This window comes from Bos taurus, chromosome Y, assembly GCF_002263795.3.
Source record: "Bos taurus isolate L1 Dominette 01449 registration number 42190680 breed Hereford chromosome Y, ARS-UCD2.0, whole genome shotgun sequence".
Lineage (NCBI taxonomy): Eukaryota > Metazoa > Chordata > Mammalia > Artiodactyla > Bovidae > Bos > Bos taurus.
Genome location: NC_082638.1, coordinates 58,278,632 through 58,294,786, shown reverse-complemented (window position 1 = coordinate 58,294,786; position 16,155 = coordinate 58,278,632).

The window sequence follows — 16,155 nt, the reverse complement described above, 5'->3', positions numbered from 1 at the left end:
TTGTATGTATAGCTGAATCACTTTGCTGTACAGCAGAAATTAATGCAATGTGGTAAATCAGCTCTCCTTGAATACATTTTTAAAAGAAAGACTACAGTAAAAAAGCTACTTTCCATCAATTAAATTGTCACACACCTAACCCAGCAGAGACCATGTGTTCTGTGTAGATCAATAGAATTTCTACATAGGTATCATGAGAATGTAAGTTAGTTACACCCACTTTGGTATAAAATTGCTGTTGGGAAATTGGAAACTAATTTAAAGAAAAAAAAAAAAAAGAAAAGAAACAAGGACGTGTGTAACTCCAGTCAGAGAGTCTCAGCTCTAGTTCAGAGGTCAACAAGCTTTGCAAAGGATCAAATGATAAACACTTTGGCCCTCGATTAACTCAATGTTCCCATGATGCTGACAGCTCTGCCACTGTGGCTTGGGAGCAAGGGTGGATGGTCTCTGAAGTGCTGGGTGTGGTTATGCTCCTATAAAATCTGGACAGAGAGGGTTTGTCAGCCCTGGGACTTGGCCAGGGGGCTAAAGGATGGGGATCAGTAAGGATGCTTCCTGGACAGGATGTGGGGATTGTGTGTTCATCTGTCCAGATGTTTCTGGTATTGTTCTCTACAACGCTGATAGCTATATCTCTTTTCATTTTCATCTCACTGGTCTATGGCTTGGTTATTGTGCTGTGGCCCATTCTCAGCAAGGACGTGTTAAGACAGTGAAACATGCTGTGAGGGGAGCCTCTTTTCTGAGATTCACAGACCATAAGGTCTCCATTCACGTCAAGTGACTTGGATAAGGGGTGAGGTTTCACCAAAGTTGTCTAAGAGGCTAAGATAAGAGGAACAATTCCTTTGGGCTGTATATGTGCCAGGGTGCTTACTATGTTCTGTTCCCTTCTTATTTGTGGACTTTTTCAAGAGCACAAATATCTTATCAGGTAAAAGATGTGTGTTACATTTATTACAGGTATTTACAACTTTGAGTCTTAATTACATTAGCCAAGCATAAGTTCTGAGCATCTTATATACTTAATATGTTGGCCTCATTGTAGGAAACATGGATGTAGGAAAACTGAATGATAAACCTTAACATGATAAAAATACTTTCTCTTTCAAAATCATTCATTGAGGGTCTTTCTTAAAAATAGATTTGCTGTACAGAGGCAGCTGCCAGATTCTGGTTTCTAATATGAAAGGAAAGTGATAGTCACTCGGTCGTGTCTGACTCTTTGTGACCCCATGGACTGCAGTGTGTTAGGTTTCCCTGTCCTTCACCAACTCCCGGAGCTTTCTCAGACTCATGTGTGTTGAATCGATAATCCATTCCAACCATTTCATCCTCTGTTGTCCCCTTCTCCTCCTGCACTCAGTCTTTCCCAGCATCAGGGACTTCTCTAAATGAGTTGGTTCTTCAAATCAGGTGGCCAAAGTATTGGAGCTTCAACATTAGCATCAGTCCTTCCAATGAATATTCAGGGTTGATTTCCTTTAGGATTGACTGGTTTGAACTTCCTCCTCTCCAAGGGACTCTCAAGAGTCCTCTCCAACACGACATTTTAAAAGCATCAGTTCTTCAGTGCTCAGGCTTCTTTATGGTTCAACTTTCACATCCAAAGGTAACTACTGGAGAAACTGTAGCTTTGACTAGATGGACCTTTGTTGGAAAAGTGATGTCTCTGCTGCTCAATTAAAAGATCCAGGGGTCCTTGGAGGAATGCCCGAGTCTAGGGTTGGGGCCTGGAGTATACAAAGCAAAGTCTGTAGTGTGTTGGGCCTAAAAGTTAAGGAAGTACTCAAAAAAACAGAAACAGACACACACACAGAAAAAAAAATAAATAAACACCTGTAACCATAAGGATTTTCCAAAGGGACACAGAAGCCAACCTGGAGTTTCCTGTGACCAAAACTGGTGTGGAGTATAGTGGCATATAAAGTAATGTGTAAAATATCCCCAGGCTTCCCTGACAGTCCAGTGGTTAAGAAGCTGCCTTGCCATGAAGGGAACACAGTTTCAATCCTTAGTCCAGGAACTAAGATCTTACATGACAAGGAGCAACTAAGCCTGTCCACCACAACTACTGAGCTCTCAAGCCCAGAAGCCCTGGAGCCTGTGCTTCACAATAAGAGAAGCCACTACAATAAGAAGTCCACGCATCATAAGTGGGGTGTAACCCATGCTTGCCACTATCAGAGAAAGCAACAAAGACCCTACATAGCCAAAAATAGAGTTTTGAAATAAACATTAAAAAAAAACAAAAAAGAAACTATCCCTGAATCCACACAGTTAGACGTAAATGATCGAGTACATTAGAACTGGAGGAAGGAGATCTGTGCATAAAAGTTCTGAATCTCTGTAGGTCTTCTGCCCTTGTTGGGTGAGGCAGGGTGTGTTGGGGATGAGCAGAGCACTTCTGTCTTATACTTTGGGGTGTACTTGGTGAACTACATCCACAGGGGCCAGAGTGAAACAGTGGTGTGAGGCCATGTGACCAGAAAGGCTGGTGTACCTAACCCTGCCAGCTCATCAGTAGAGATCATTTTGACAGCATGGTCCCTGTATTTGATGATAAGGACATTTCACCTCTGTGTTCTCCAACACCCACTCCCAATCCATAGCTCCTGGGTCATCAAGACAGAAACAGACAGATCCCAGCTGAGACATTCTGCAAATGCCTTCATGGTTCTTCTGGAAACTGGAGGGTCTGGAAAACAAGGACAGTCTCAGAGCATGTTGCTTGGATGGGAAGATCCTGTGACTGGAAAATGAGGTGTACCAACTGGGGTCCTGGAACACAGAATAGTAGATGAGAATGAAGAAAGTCTGAATATTGTGTGGACTCCAGTTATTACTAATGTACCTAGATGGGACTTATGGTAAGGAGAAGGGGACAACGACAGAGGATGAGATGGTTGGATGGCATCACTGACTCAGTGGACAAGAGTTTGAACAAACCCTGGAAGATATCAGAGGACAGGGAATCCTGGTGTGCTGCTGTCCAATCGGTCACAAAGAGTCGGACATGACAGTCAAATGTACTAATGGCAATTATGGCAATTGTACTTATTATGGTATACAATTATGGCAAACGTACTACTGTGTTGACAGCAGGGGAAACAGGTGTAGGGAACACTCTTCTTTTATAGTTTTTCTGTAAATCTAAAAGCATTCTGAAAGGAAGTGTTGGGAGTAGCTTTCCTCAAGGCATTTTGAGCTAGCTTGTAAATATCAGGTATAAACTTTATTATTATTATTATAAATGTATTTATTTTGCTGCTATTGCTAAGTCACTTCAGTCATGTCTGACTCTGTGTGATCCCATAGACAGCCACCCACCAGGCTCCCCCATCCCTGGGATTCTCCAGGCAAGAACACTGGAGTGGGTTTTCATTTCCTTCTCCAATGCAGAAAAGTGAAAAGTGAAAATGAAGTTGCTCAGTCGTGTCCAACTCTTCACGATCCCATGGACTGCAGCCTACCAGGCTCCTCTATCCATGGGATTTTCCAGGCAAGAATACTGGAGTGGGGTGCCATTGATAATTGGAGGCTAATTATTTTACAATATTGTATTGGTTTTGCTACACATCAACATAAATCTGCCATGAGTGTATGCATGTTCCCCATCCTGAACCCCCCTCCCACCTCCCTCTCCACAAATCTTATTTATTTGGCTGCACCAACCTTTAGCCATGGCATGTGAGATCTTTATATGGGGCATGTGAATTCTTAGGGATGGCATGTGGGATCTTAGTTCCCTATCCTGGGATTGAGCCTGGGTCCCTGCCTTGGGAGCGTGGAGTCAGCCCCAGGACCATCAAAGAAGTGCCCAGGAACACACCTTTGGAGCAGTAAATGTGATGGAATCCCTCTCAGCCACAAGGCTCTTCGTGGATACCTGCTATATGGATGGCCTTGGGTTGTGCTCTGAGATATGTGGCTGGGCTTGGATAGATGGTTCCCTGGGGAAGTGATGGGTCCTGAGCTTGGTAAAATAACATGTGGAGATCAAAACCAGTGTGCAAGGGCCTCCCTAAAGGCTCAGTGTTAAAGAATCCACCTGTCAATGCTGGAGACATGGGTTCAATCCCTGGCCAAGAAGATCTCACATGCTGTTGTGGAGCAGCAATGCCTGAGAAACACAAATATTGAGCCAGTCCTATCAAGCCCAGGAGCTACAAGTGCTAAAATTCATGTGCCCTAGAACCCATGATCTGCAACAAAAGAAGTCACCCAAATGAGAAGGCCACACACCACAATTAGAGAGTTGCCCCCAGTCACTGCACCTAGAGAAAGTCTACAGCAATGGAGACACAGCACCACTAAAAATAAATAAATAAAATTATTTTTTTTTTAAGTGTGAAGAATATGGGCTTTGGGGGTGGAAAACAGGTTCAAATCCTCACTCTTCTTCTCCATGTGGTTGTATCAGGCCAGCTTAAGCTTGTTAATAAATTCCAAATAATTTGTATTCCCTGGATCATCGCTTCCCTAGTGACTCAGCCCTTAAAGATCTGCCTGCTACTTCAGGAGACCCAGGTTCAATCCCAGGGTCAGGAAGATTCCCCTGGAGGAGGAAATGGCAACCATTCTAGTATTCTTGCCTGGAGATAAGCATAGCAACAGCCTTCCTTGCCAGTGAATCAATGAAGTTGCTCAGTTGTATCCAACTCTTTGCAACCCCATGGACTGTAGCCTACTAGGTCCTCTATTCATGGAATTTTCCAGGTAGAAGTACTGGAGTGGGTTGCCATTTCCTTCTCCAGGGGAACTTCTTCACCCAGGGATCAAACCCAGGTCTCCTGCATTATAGGCAGATGCTTTACCGTCTGAGCCACCAGGGAAAACTTCCTTGAAAATGTAAATGTTTCCTTGGAAGGAAAGTTATGACCAACCTAGATAGCATATTCAAAAGCAGAGACATTACTTTGCCAACAAAGGTCCATCTAGTCAAGGCTATGGTTTTTCTTGTGGTCATGTATGGATGTGAGAGTTGGACTGTGAAGAAGGCTGAGTGCCAAAGAATTGATGCTTTTGAACTGTGGTGTTGGAGAAGACTCTTGAGAGTCCCTTGGACTGCAAGGAGATCCAACCAGTTCATTCTGAAGGAGATCAGCCCTGGGATTTCTTTGGAAGGAATGATGCTAAAGCTGAAACTCCAGTATTTTGGCCACCTCATATGAAGAATTGACACATTGGAAAAACTCCAATACTGGGAGGGATTACGGGCAGGAGGAGAAGGGGACGACAGAGGATGAGATGGCTGGATGGCATCACTGACTCGATGGTCATGAGTCTGAGTGAACTCCAGGAGTTGGTGATTGACAGGGAGGCCTGGCGTGCTGCCATTCATGGGGTCACAAAGAGTTGGACACGACTGAGTGAACTGAACTGAATGTGTGTAACAGTAATGGAGCAACACAGTGCCTTAGATCAAGCAGCACCCAAAAAAAGTCACTTTTAGTAAAATAGCCATATATGTATGTTAGTCTCTCAGTTGTGTCTGACTTTTTATGACCACAGGGACTCTAGCCCACCAGGCTCCTTGGAATTTCCCCTGGTAAGAATACTGGAGTGAGTTGCCATTCCCTTCTCTTGGGGGGATCTTCATAACCCAAAGATTTAACTCAGATCTCCTGCAGTACAGGCAGAATCTTTACTGTCTGAGGCACTAGCAAAGCCAAAAGTATCCATAATCACAGGATATTGCAAAGTGACCTGGGTTGTTTGTTTAAATGGGCAAGAGTCAACAGTTAACTGGGGTGCATTTTGAAGAATTTGAAGCAAGTTGTTCGGGTCTAATTCCTACGGAGTGTAACCCTATGTGTGTGTTAGTCTGAAAACAGACTGAGGCGAAATGGGCTATTGAATGTTGGCTTTTTTTTTTTTTTTTTTTTTAACTTCATTGCTCCATCTGACCATAATGTTGTGAGATTGAACGGGCACAAGTTAGAGAATATACGCAGCACAGTTGAGTGGACAGAGCTGCATAACAGACAGGTTTTTTTCTGTGTTTCCTATCACTTTGAAGTGATAAGAGGAAGACGCCAGAGCCTTCAGGGCTCTCGGAGGGCCAGGCTTTAGGGGTTTGACCTCGGGATCACCAGAGAAGTCACTGGGGAGCCTGAAGGCCCCCGGAGCTGCAGTCGGAGGGAACCTGCGTGGACTTGTCCATCACTAGGCGGCAGCGGACGCAGACGGTCTGCCAGGCACGCTGGTGGTGCACCGAGCACCGGTAAGCGAGCCGGGTAACACTGCCACCCCCATCTCTGGGCAACTGCAGGGCAAGTGTGCCTTCTGGGTTTGCAAGCTGTTCGCGCCCTTTTTTATCTCCTGCCTTGAAGAGCAAGTTGCCAACTCCGGGGCGGGGGGCAGGGGATATTAGGTATGGGGGTGGTCTAGGGGAGACTGGCAGATGTACTCTCTGCCTATTGTTCTGCCTGATGGGAAAATCGTGCAGGTAGCGGGTGCAGAGTCCTCTGGAGCTCTGTCAATGTTCAGGCACACGGGGGTGCAGGTACTCCAGCCTGTGCTGTGTGTGTGTGTGTGTGTGTGTGTGTGTGTGTGTGTGTGTGTGTGTGTGTGTGTGTGTGTGTGTGTGTGTGTGCGTGCTGCTAGACACGTGCGCTTGGGCGCTTGGGACTGTGCTATGGACAGCGAGCTGGGGTGACTGGGAGCCCTTGGCATGGGGGATGGGGGGCACGTGCCTCAGTGGTGTCTGCAGACCTGTTTCTCATGCCCAAGAGTCCCTAGGGTGCCCAGGAGGTTGGCGTGGGGACACCAGCACTGCATGAAGACGCTTGCTTGCAGTGCCCTTTTTTCCTTTTTCCACAACAGTAAGAAATAAGCATTTTCACAACAGGAAGCTTTGAATGTGCATGGGGAAAGGAAATCGTGAGTCAGCCACAGCAAAATGGAAAGAAAAAAAAAAAAAAAAGCCAGGGAAATCTGGTGTGCATGTTGAGTCATGAAGAAAAAGAAAAAAATGCTTGGTGGGTGAATTTGCTTTTAGCCTGCTGATTGCAATGGGAAAAAAATGTTAATAGAGAAGAGTCCATGAGGTTGGTTGTGACCATTTTGCAATAATTCGATTGTGCCCATCAAGAGACATGTGGTCTTTGCAGGGTTTTGCTGCATATACGCTATGGAATTGTTTTTTGTTTTTCTTTTGCATTTTTTTATTGTGATAAATGAAACGTGTTACTGATTTTGGCCATATTTCTAAGTGATTGAAACAGTTTTGCTTTAAGTACACTTTGGTGTGTGTGGTGGGAAGATGCCATTGTCACAGAAAAACTGCTGCAGACTGGGTCTGAGGGGACTGACTCCCATGGGTGGGAGTCTTCTTGAAATGGATAATGCTCGAAGTGGTGGTCATGCCTAGGTGAACCATCGAGAGGAAAAGGGGTTTGAAGGAAGGTTTTCAGAAAGCTACCTGGCAACATTCATTATGAAACAACCTGCTGCTGTATACACTGTCTGAAGACCTACACAATAAATGCAGGGAAAATAATATGTTACCATGTCATAAAATAAATAAAGACTGGGTTGAGCTTTGATAAATGTTATAGACATAGTTTATTTTCCCTTGGAAACCAGAATCTTTGAGGGTATATATTAGGAAAAAAAATTATCATTACATTGCAGAAGTGTATTTTCCAGATGGTAGAAACTTGGACATCTCTGTGCTTGTTTCTGTCAAGCATAGTGGAAAGACATTTCATCCTTTCTGTCTTTCTCACATACACACATACACACACACACACACACACACACACACACACACACACACACACACACACACACATACATGAACCCAACAAACGTATATCCCTTACGGAAAAATATTTGCAGGGATATTGTCATTCATGAATTAATGAACAAAACACATAAAAGCATTTATTAAAGGAATATTAGCATACATACAGTACCATGGGTAAAATAGACAGCTACTGTATAAAACAAGGAGCTCTCCTCAGTGTTCTTTGATGACCTACAGGGGTGGGATAGAGGACATGAGGGCCATTCAAGAGGGAAGGCATATATGTATAAGTATGACTGATTTGCACTGTTGTACAGCAGAAACTAATACAATGTTTCTGTATTCTGTATTAAATGTAAAGCAATTATCCTCCAGTTAAAAGTAATATACCTTTTTTTTTTTTTTAAGGAGTGTTAGAAATCACTATATATATTGGTGTTGACCATACAGGTTGGATAAGGCTTGTCCTGCCCTGCTGGGGTGACACATGATCCTGAAAATGTATACTGACAGGTGGCTTTTTGGCATAAACTGATAGGTCTTCCAGCCCCATTGGGGTTTTGCAGGTTGGGGAAGCTAATACTCCATGTGACCCTCAGCATGCATTTGCTTTACTCTTCACTGCCTTGAATTCTCCTCCTCTTGTACACATGAAAATTTAGCAAGGTGTAGATCAGGAAGCATTAGAAACAACAGCTGGCATTTTGTGTCCACAAGAATGAGCCTCTCTTTCCCCAGTCCATGGTCAGTCTTGTTTTCTGACTTTCCTTCTGGTAGGTTCAACAGACAAGTCATTTCTGGGAGGGCCTGTAGACATCCCTAGATGTCTGAAAAGATCCTGAAGTTATGAAGTTTTTCACCTGTAAAGACTCTGAGAATCCTCAGGATTTCTTCCTTAGGGGTTCACAAAGGCTTCTCACCTATGTATCTGGGACCTCACAACATAGAGTACATGTTCAGTTTAAGGAAGCAAACAGGAGCTTAAGAGAGTAGATTCACATAGCTGGTCTGTGCATGTGTATTTAACTTTTTATTTTTAATTGGAGTATAGCTGATTAACAATGCTCTGATGGTTTCAGGTGGACAGCAAAGGGACTCAGCCATATATATTATATACCTGCATCCACTTTCCCCCAAACCCCCATCCCATCTAGGCTGCTGACACTGAGCGGAGTTCCCTGTGCTGTACAGCAGGTCCTTGTTGGTCACCCATTAGAAATACAACAGAGTTGATTCACACAGCTTCTTAATGGGGAGCCCTTGCATGTGTGTGGCTGGATGTTAGCCTGGGTGGGGGATCCGCTGACTCCTAGCACCTTGGGTAATGAAAGGTTCTGCAGACCAGCGCAGCCTATGTGTAGACCTAACAGATGACAGACCTGCTCTCTCACTCACTGTCATGTCTCAGGGACAGTGCATCAGCAGTTCAGTGGGGAGGAATTTCTGCGTGGGTTTTCAGGGTGGTGATAGAAATGGGCACCTCTTAGGCAGGCTGAGAGACTGAAGATACAGGTCCCAAGCCTACATGGATGTGACCTGTTTCTTCATCCATGAAATAGGGAGTTGGCATTTAATGTTTTCTAAGGATCCATTTAGCCGTGATTGTTTTCAATTCTCAGGGAGAGAAGCCAGGAGTTTAAGTTCCCCTTACGTAACACATCCCACATAGTGCCTTGTGGTGGTCATTTGCTACCAATATTCATGTGAGTGAAGATGTATATCTCTCACACACACACTCATGGGTAGTATCTTTGAGATCCTTTTATAGATAAAAAGGGTTCTTGTCAGCAGACTTAGTTTTTCTGTCTGTAGGAGGTTCTAATGCATTGGAAAGTGTGCTTCCCAGATACACCTACTTAGGTGTTCTGTGATCAAGTTCAGTCAGTTCAGTTCAGTTGCTCAGTCCTGTCCAACTCTTTGCAACCCCATGAATCACAGCACACCAGCCCTCCCTGTTCATCACCAACTCCTGGAGTTCACTAAAACTCACATCCATTGATTTGGTGATCCCATCCAGCCATCTCATCCTCTGTTGTCCCCTTCTCCTCCTTCCCACAATCCCTCCATCCCTCCCAGCATCAGAGTCTTTTTCAATGAGTCAACTCTTTGCATGATGTGGCCAAAGTATTGGAGTTTCAGCTTTAGCCTCAGTCCTTCCAATGAACACCCAGGACTGATCTTTAGAATGGACTGGTTGGATCTCCTTGCAGTCCAAGGGACTCTCAGGAGTCTCCTCCAATACCACAGTTCAAAAGCATCAATTCTTCAGTGCTCAGCTTTCTTCACAGTTCAACTCTCATTTCCATACATGACCACTGGAAAAACCATAGCCTTGACTAGACAGACTTTGTTGGCAAAGTGATGTCTCTGCTTTTGAATATGCTATCTAAGTTGATCATAACTTTCCTTCCAAGGAGTAAGTGTCTTTTAATTTCATGGCTGCAATCACCATCTGCAGTGATTTTTGGAGCCCCCAAAAATAAAGTCTGACACTGTTTCCACTGTTTTTCAAATATTTTCCATGAAATGATGGGACCAGATGCCATGATCTTAGTTTTCTGAATGTAAGCTGTTAGCAAATGAAGTTCTCTTGGGTGCAGCTTTACAAGTCCTGTTATTTAACAACTGTTACAAAGCTCAGCCAGTGGGCTCTTAAACATATTTGGAGGCCATTCAAAATAAAATAACAATGGGGCTTCCCTGGTGGTCCAGTGGTTAGGACTTTGCCTTCCAAGGCAGGAGGTGTGGGTCCATTCCCTGGTCAGACAACTGAAGTTTCACATGCATTGTGACTCAGCCATAATAATAATAATAATGATAAAAGTGTCCAGTTTTTTTTTAAGTAAAATAACTGGAAATTCAAGGAAAGTATTTAACATGTATACATACAGATACCTGCATATATATGTATATACACATGCGTGCATGTTATATATGTATTCACACAAGCATGTAAGTATATGTATATGTACTGATACATACATAAATCCATGTGATTATCAGACATTTAGGAATAAAGTAAAATGTTCATGTACAATAAGTATCTGATACATATTGAGTAAATAACCTGTTTGTAAATGTGGTTCAGCTGAGTAACAATCAGACAATATTCTGAGATATGGTATTTTCAAAATTTGTGGTCATCTACATTGTGCTAAAAGGGAAACACTTAAAACAGATGGTTTTCTCTTAATTTACAGAGATGCTAGCACTATTCTGAAAGTGAAATTTTTAGTCACTCAGTAGTGTCTGACTCTTTATACCTCATGGACTGTAGCACTGCCAGGCTCCTCTGTCCAGTGGACTCACCAGGAAAGAATACTGGAGCAGGCTGTCATTCCCTTCTCTAGGGGATCTTCCCAACCCAGGGATTGAACCTAAGTCTTCCACATTGCAGGTGGATTCTTTACTGTCAGAGCCATCAAGGAAGCCCTAACTGTGTTTTAATACCTTTTCCCACAGAGTTTCCCAGAATTGAAAAGTGGCCCCTTATTTCATAAACTTGAGGTTTGTTTTCAAGAGCCAGGGTTTATACTTACCTGGAGGGTATGATTCCCTAGGCTGTGGTATAGTCTTTAGTAACATTTTCTTCTTTAAAAAAAATAAGGAAAAGAAAAATCTGTGTTACTAATATTAGAGCATTTTTATTAAAAACAGGGACTTCCTTGGCAGCCCAGAGATTAAGACTCTCACCTTCCACTGCAGGCAGGAATCTGTTCAATCCCTGGTTGAAGAGTTAAGATCCCACATGCCAAGCTGTGTGACCAGCAAAAATTTACATAAATAAGACATAAAAAGCATATAGAAGTTCAGGAAAGCAGAAGAAAGACAGTAAAAACTGTCCCCAGCATCACATTCAAAGAGAGCAGTGTGTCCCCTTTTGGACAAGTGATCATACTTTTTATACTTGATGTAAACAGCATTTTTTCCTCGTGTGTCTGTGGTGTCTGGCACTGTTAAGATCTGGCCACCTAGAGGGAACACCGTGGACTTGTAGGGATGTTCCCAGTCTTTCCTAATGGGAAGTAATACAGCAGCAGGCATACATAGTAAAATACTCCTGCTGCTGCTAAGTTGCTTCAGTCTTGTCTGACTCTATGTGACCCCATAGATGGCAGCCCACTAGGCTCCCCCGTTCCTGGGATTCTCCAGGCAAGAACACTGGAGTGGGTTGCCATCGCCATACTCCTGCTCTTATTCATTTCCTTAGAAGGACGTCTGAACATGGAATTGCCAGTCTTTTGGAAAGTGGGGCCCTGCAAGTTGCCCTCCGGCAGGTGGGTCTCTTTGATACCCCACCACCAGCCTGTTCGGAGAAGGCAATGGCACCCCACTCCAGTACTCTTGCCTGGAAAATCCCATGGATGTAGGAGCCTGGTAGGCTGCAGTCCATGGGGTCGCTAGGAGTTGTACAAGACTGAGCAACTTCACTTTCACTTTTCACTTTCATGCATTGGGGAAGGAAATGGTAACCCACTCCAGTGTTCTTGCCTGGAGAATCCCAGGGACTGGGGAGCCTGGTGGGCTGCTGTCTCTGGGGTCGCACAGAGTCGGACACGACTGAAGTGACCTAGCAGCAGCAGCAGCAGCAATCAGCCTATTGGTCCAGTCCAGCTTCTCCCGAAACCTCATCCATGTTAGATGTTTTAAAAACTCTGTGACTTGGGACTTCCCTGGTTGTCCATGGGTTAAGAAACTGCCTTGCAGTGCCAGGGGACACTGGTTCGATCCCGAGTCAGGGAACTGAGTGTCACATGCCTCAGAGCAACTAAGCCTATACACTACAACTTGAGGGCCCATGCACAGTGATCAAAGTTCCTGCATGCCACAACGAAGACCCCACATGTGAAATAAATTAAAAATTCCTTTTTTTTAAAAAATTCTGTGACTTGATAGGCAAATCTGTTTCATTGTTGACCTGCATTTCCTGGGTGACTAGCAGAGCTGACCTTCTTTGTGTGTTATTATCTGTACATTTGTATTTTTTCTTGTGTGCATTACTGCTCTGTCTCTTTCTACTGACAGCAGGACCTTTCTTTCTTTCTTTCTTTTTAAATATTGGAGTATAGTTGATTAACAATAATGCATTAGTTTCATGTATACAGCAAAGTGACTCGGTATACATGTATGTGTCTCTGTTGTTTTTCAAGTTCTTTTCCCATTTAGGTTACTGCAGATACTGAACAGTTCCCTGGGCCATACCACAGGTCCTTGTATTTGTTTTAAATATAGCTGTGTGTACATTTTCATCCCAAACTCCCAATTTGACCCTCTCCCACCATTTCCCCCTGGTAAATTTAAATCCATTCTGTTAAGTCTGTGAGTCTGTTCTGTTTTGTAAATCAGTTTATTTGTATTGTTTTGTTTAGATTCCACATATAAGCAATAACATATGAGATTTTTCTTTCTCTGACTGCAAATGACATCATTTCATTCTTTTTAAGGACCAAATAATCTTCTATTGTATATATGTACCACATGTATCTGTCAATGGACATTTAGGGTGCTTCCATGTCTTGCCTGTTGCAAATAGTGTGTCAATGACTACTGGGGTGCGTGTATCCTTTCAAATCATATTTTTCTCTGGATATATGCCCAAGAGAGGGATTACAGGGTCATATGGTAGCTTTTTTAGTTTTTGGAGCAACATCCATACTGTTCTCCATTCTGACTGTATCAAATTACATTCCCACCAGTAGTGTCGTAGGGTTCACTGGGTCCTTTATTGATCATTGTTCTTTATGTTGCAAATAGATGCTCAAGCTGTATTGTGTGCTTTTCAAACACTGATGGTTGATTGTGTCTGTATATGCTCAGTTGGGTCCAAGTCTTTGCCACCCCGTGGACTGTAGCCCACCAGCCTCCTCTGCCCATGGACTTTTCCAGGCAAGAGCACTGGCGTGGATTACCCTTTCCAACCCCAGGAGATGATTGGTTAGGGTTCAGTTCAGTTCAGTTCAGTCACTCAGTTGTGTCTGACTCTTTACAATTTATGAATCACAGCATGCCAGGCCTCCCTGTCCATCACCAACTACTGGAGTTCACTCAAACTAACATCCATCAAGTCGGTGATGCCATCCAGCCATCTCATCCTTTGTCATCCCCTTCTCCTCCTGCCCCCAATCCCTCCCAGCATCAAAGTCTATTCCAATGAGTCAGCTTTTTGCATGAGGTGGCCAAAGTATTGGAGTTTCAGCTTTTGCATCAGTCCCTCCAATAAACATCCAAGATTGATCTCCTTTAGGATGGACTGGTTGGATCTCCTTGATGAAAGAAGAAGAGGAGAGTGAAAAAGTTGGCTTAAAGCTCAACATTCAGAAAACTAAGATCATGGCATCTGGTTCCATCATTTCATGGGAAATAGATGGGAAAACAGTGATAACAGTGTCAGACTTTACTTTTTATTGGGGGTTGGGGCTCCAAAATCACTGCAGATGGTGATTGCAGCCATGAAATTAAAAGACACTTACTCCTTGGAAGGAAAGTTATGACCAACTTAGATAGCGTATTAAAAAATAGAGACATTTCTTTGCCAACAAAGGTCCATCTAGTCAAGGCTTTGGTTTTCCTAGTAGTCATGTATGGATCTGAGAGTTGGACTGTGAAGAAAGCTGAGTGCTGAAGAATTGATGCTTTTGAACTGTGGTATTGGAGGAGACTCCTGAGAGTCCCTTGGACTGCAAGGAGATCTAACCAGTCCATTCTAAAGGAGATCAGTCCTGAGTGTTCTTTGGAAGGACTGATGCTAAAGCTAGTTCTAATTCCTAAGAGGTTATGAAGTGATCAAAGAGACCAGAATATTTGACCAAGAATTCAGTCCCCATGTTTTGCCCATTTATGGTTGGTCCCTGAAGGAGACATTGGGTGCCTCTTGGCACTGGAAGGTCAGTATAATCCCCCAAGAGGTTTCTGCCATAAGCCATATAAGGTCACTTTAGAACTGCAGAGCAGGGCTCCTCACTTGCTTCATCCAGGATGTGTCACTCATTCACACAAGCACACCATTGAGTTAGTAAAGTACATCAGAAAATGTGCTTACTAGAAAAACAAAGATCTAGAGCTCCAAGTATCATTACTTTGTTCTGAAGAATCCCAGATGAGCACCCAAGGTGAAAGGGTGTTGCTGAACTACTACAGACACCAGGATTCTTGGCCTCCGGAGGAGGAGAATTCAATCTGGGGCTTGATTGCTCAGAGCTTTTGTGTAAAAAAGTTTCTTTAAAGTATAAAATAGATAGAGAAAGTTTTTGACATCAAAAGTGGGCAGAAAGAGTACCCCCTTCTAGTCTTTAGCTGGATATTATATAGCTACTAGCAGTCTGCTAATTAAAGAAAGGAGATGTCTCAAAACTCAGAGAATGGCACCAGATGAGTCATCCTTGGCCATAAAATGGTTGACATGAATCTTGAAGAAAGGCAGATCTCCATACAATATATAGTTTCATTAATATAGATTAGGAGAACAATGTATGAGTATAATATACTGGTTTGTCAATTCTGTTCTGAGCCTTTAGGTGGAACCCACTTGAAGACAGAGTCTAGGGTAAATGCATAGTACATTAACATAGCTTAAGACAATCATTTCCAGAAGAAAAATGCATTGGTTATCTCAAGGTTTGAGAAAAGTTAAGTTCAGGTGGAAGTAGGTGTCATTATGCTAACACAAAATTTTTAGAGAAACTTCTTTTTTATATTTGTATAGAGAAGGGGGAAAATGGGTAACACTAGTTTGTTTCATCCTGACACTTGAGAGATAAAAAGATGTCTGACACTTGCAGCCTATCTTGCTGACTCTAGCTAAAGATTTGCCAAGTTTGCTTATCCTTGCAAAGAAGCAGCTTTCAGTTTTATTAATCATTACTATTGTTCCATTATTTTTTCTCTTATTTCTGCTTGGGTATTTATCATATTTTTCTTTCTACAATTTTTTTGTTTCTTTTGTTCTTTTCCCTGGTGTTTTAGGTGTCATCCCCATTCCATTCCAGTGCACCAGCCCCAAGCATCCTGTATCATGCATCGAACCTGGACTGGCGATCCGTTTCACATATGAAAATATCCATGTTTCAGTGCCATTCTCCCAAACCATCTCACCTTCACCCTCTCCCACAGAGTCCAAAAGACTGTTCATTACATCTGTATCTATTTTGCTGTCTTGCATACAGGGTTATCATTACCATCTTTCTAAATTACATATATATGTGATAGTATACTGTTTTGTGTTTTTCTTTCTGGCTTACTTTGTATAATAGTCTTCAGTTTCATCCACCTCATTAGAACTGATTCAAATGTATTCTTTTTAATGGCTGAGTAATATTCTATTGTGTATATGTATCACAGCTTTCTTTTTTTTAATTTTATTTTATTTTTAAACTTTATATAATTGTATTAGTTTTGCCAAA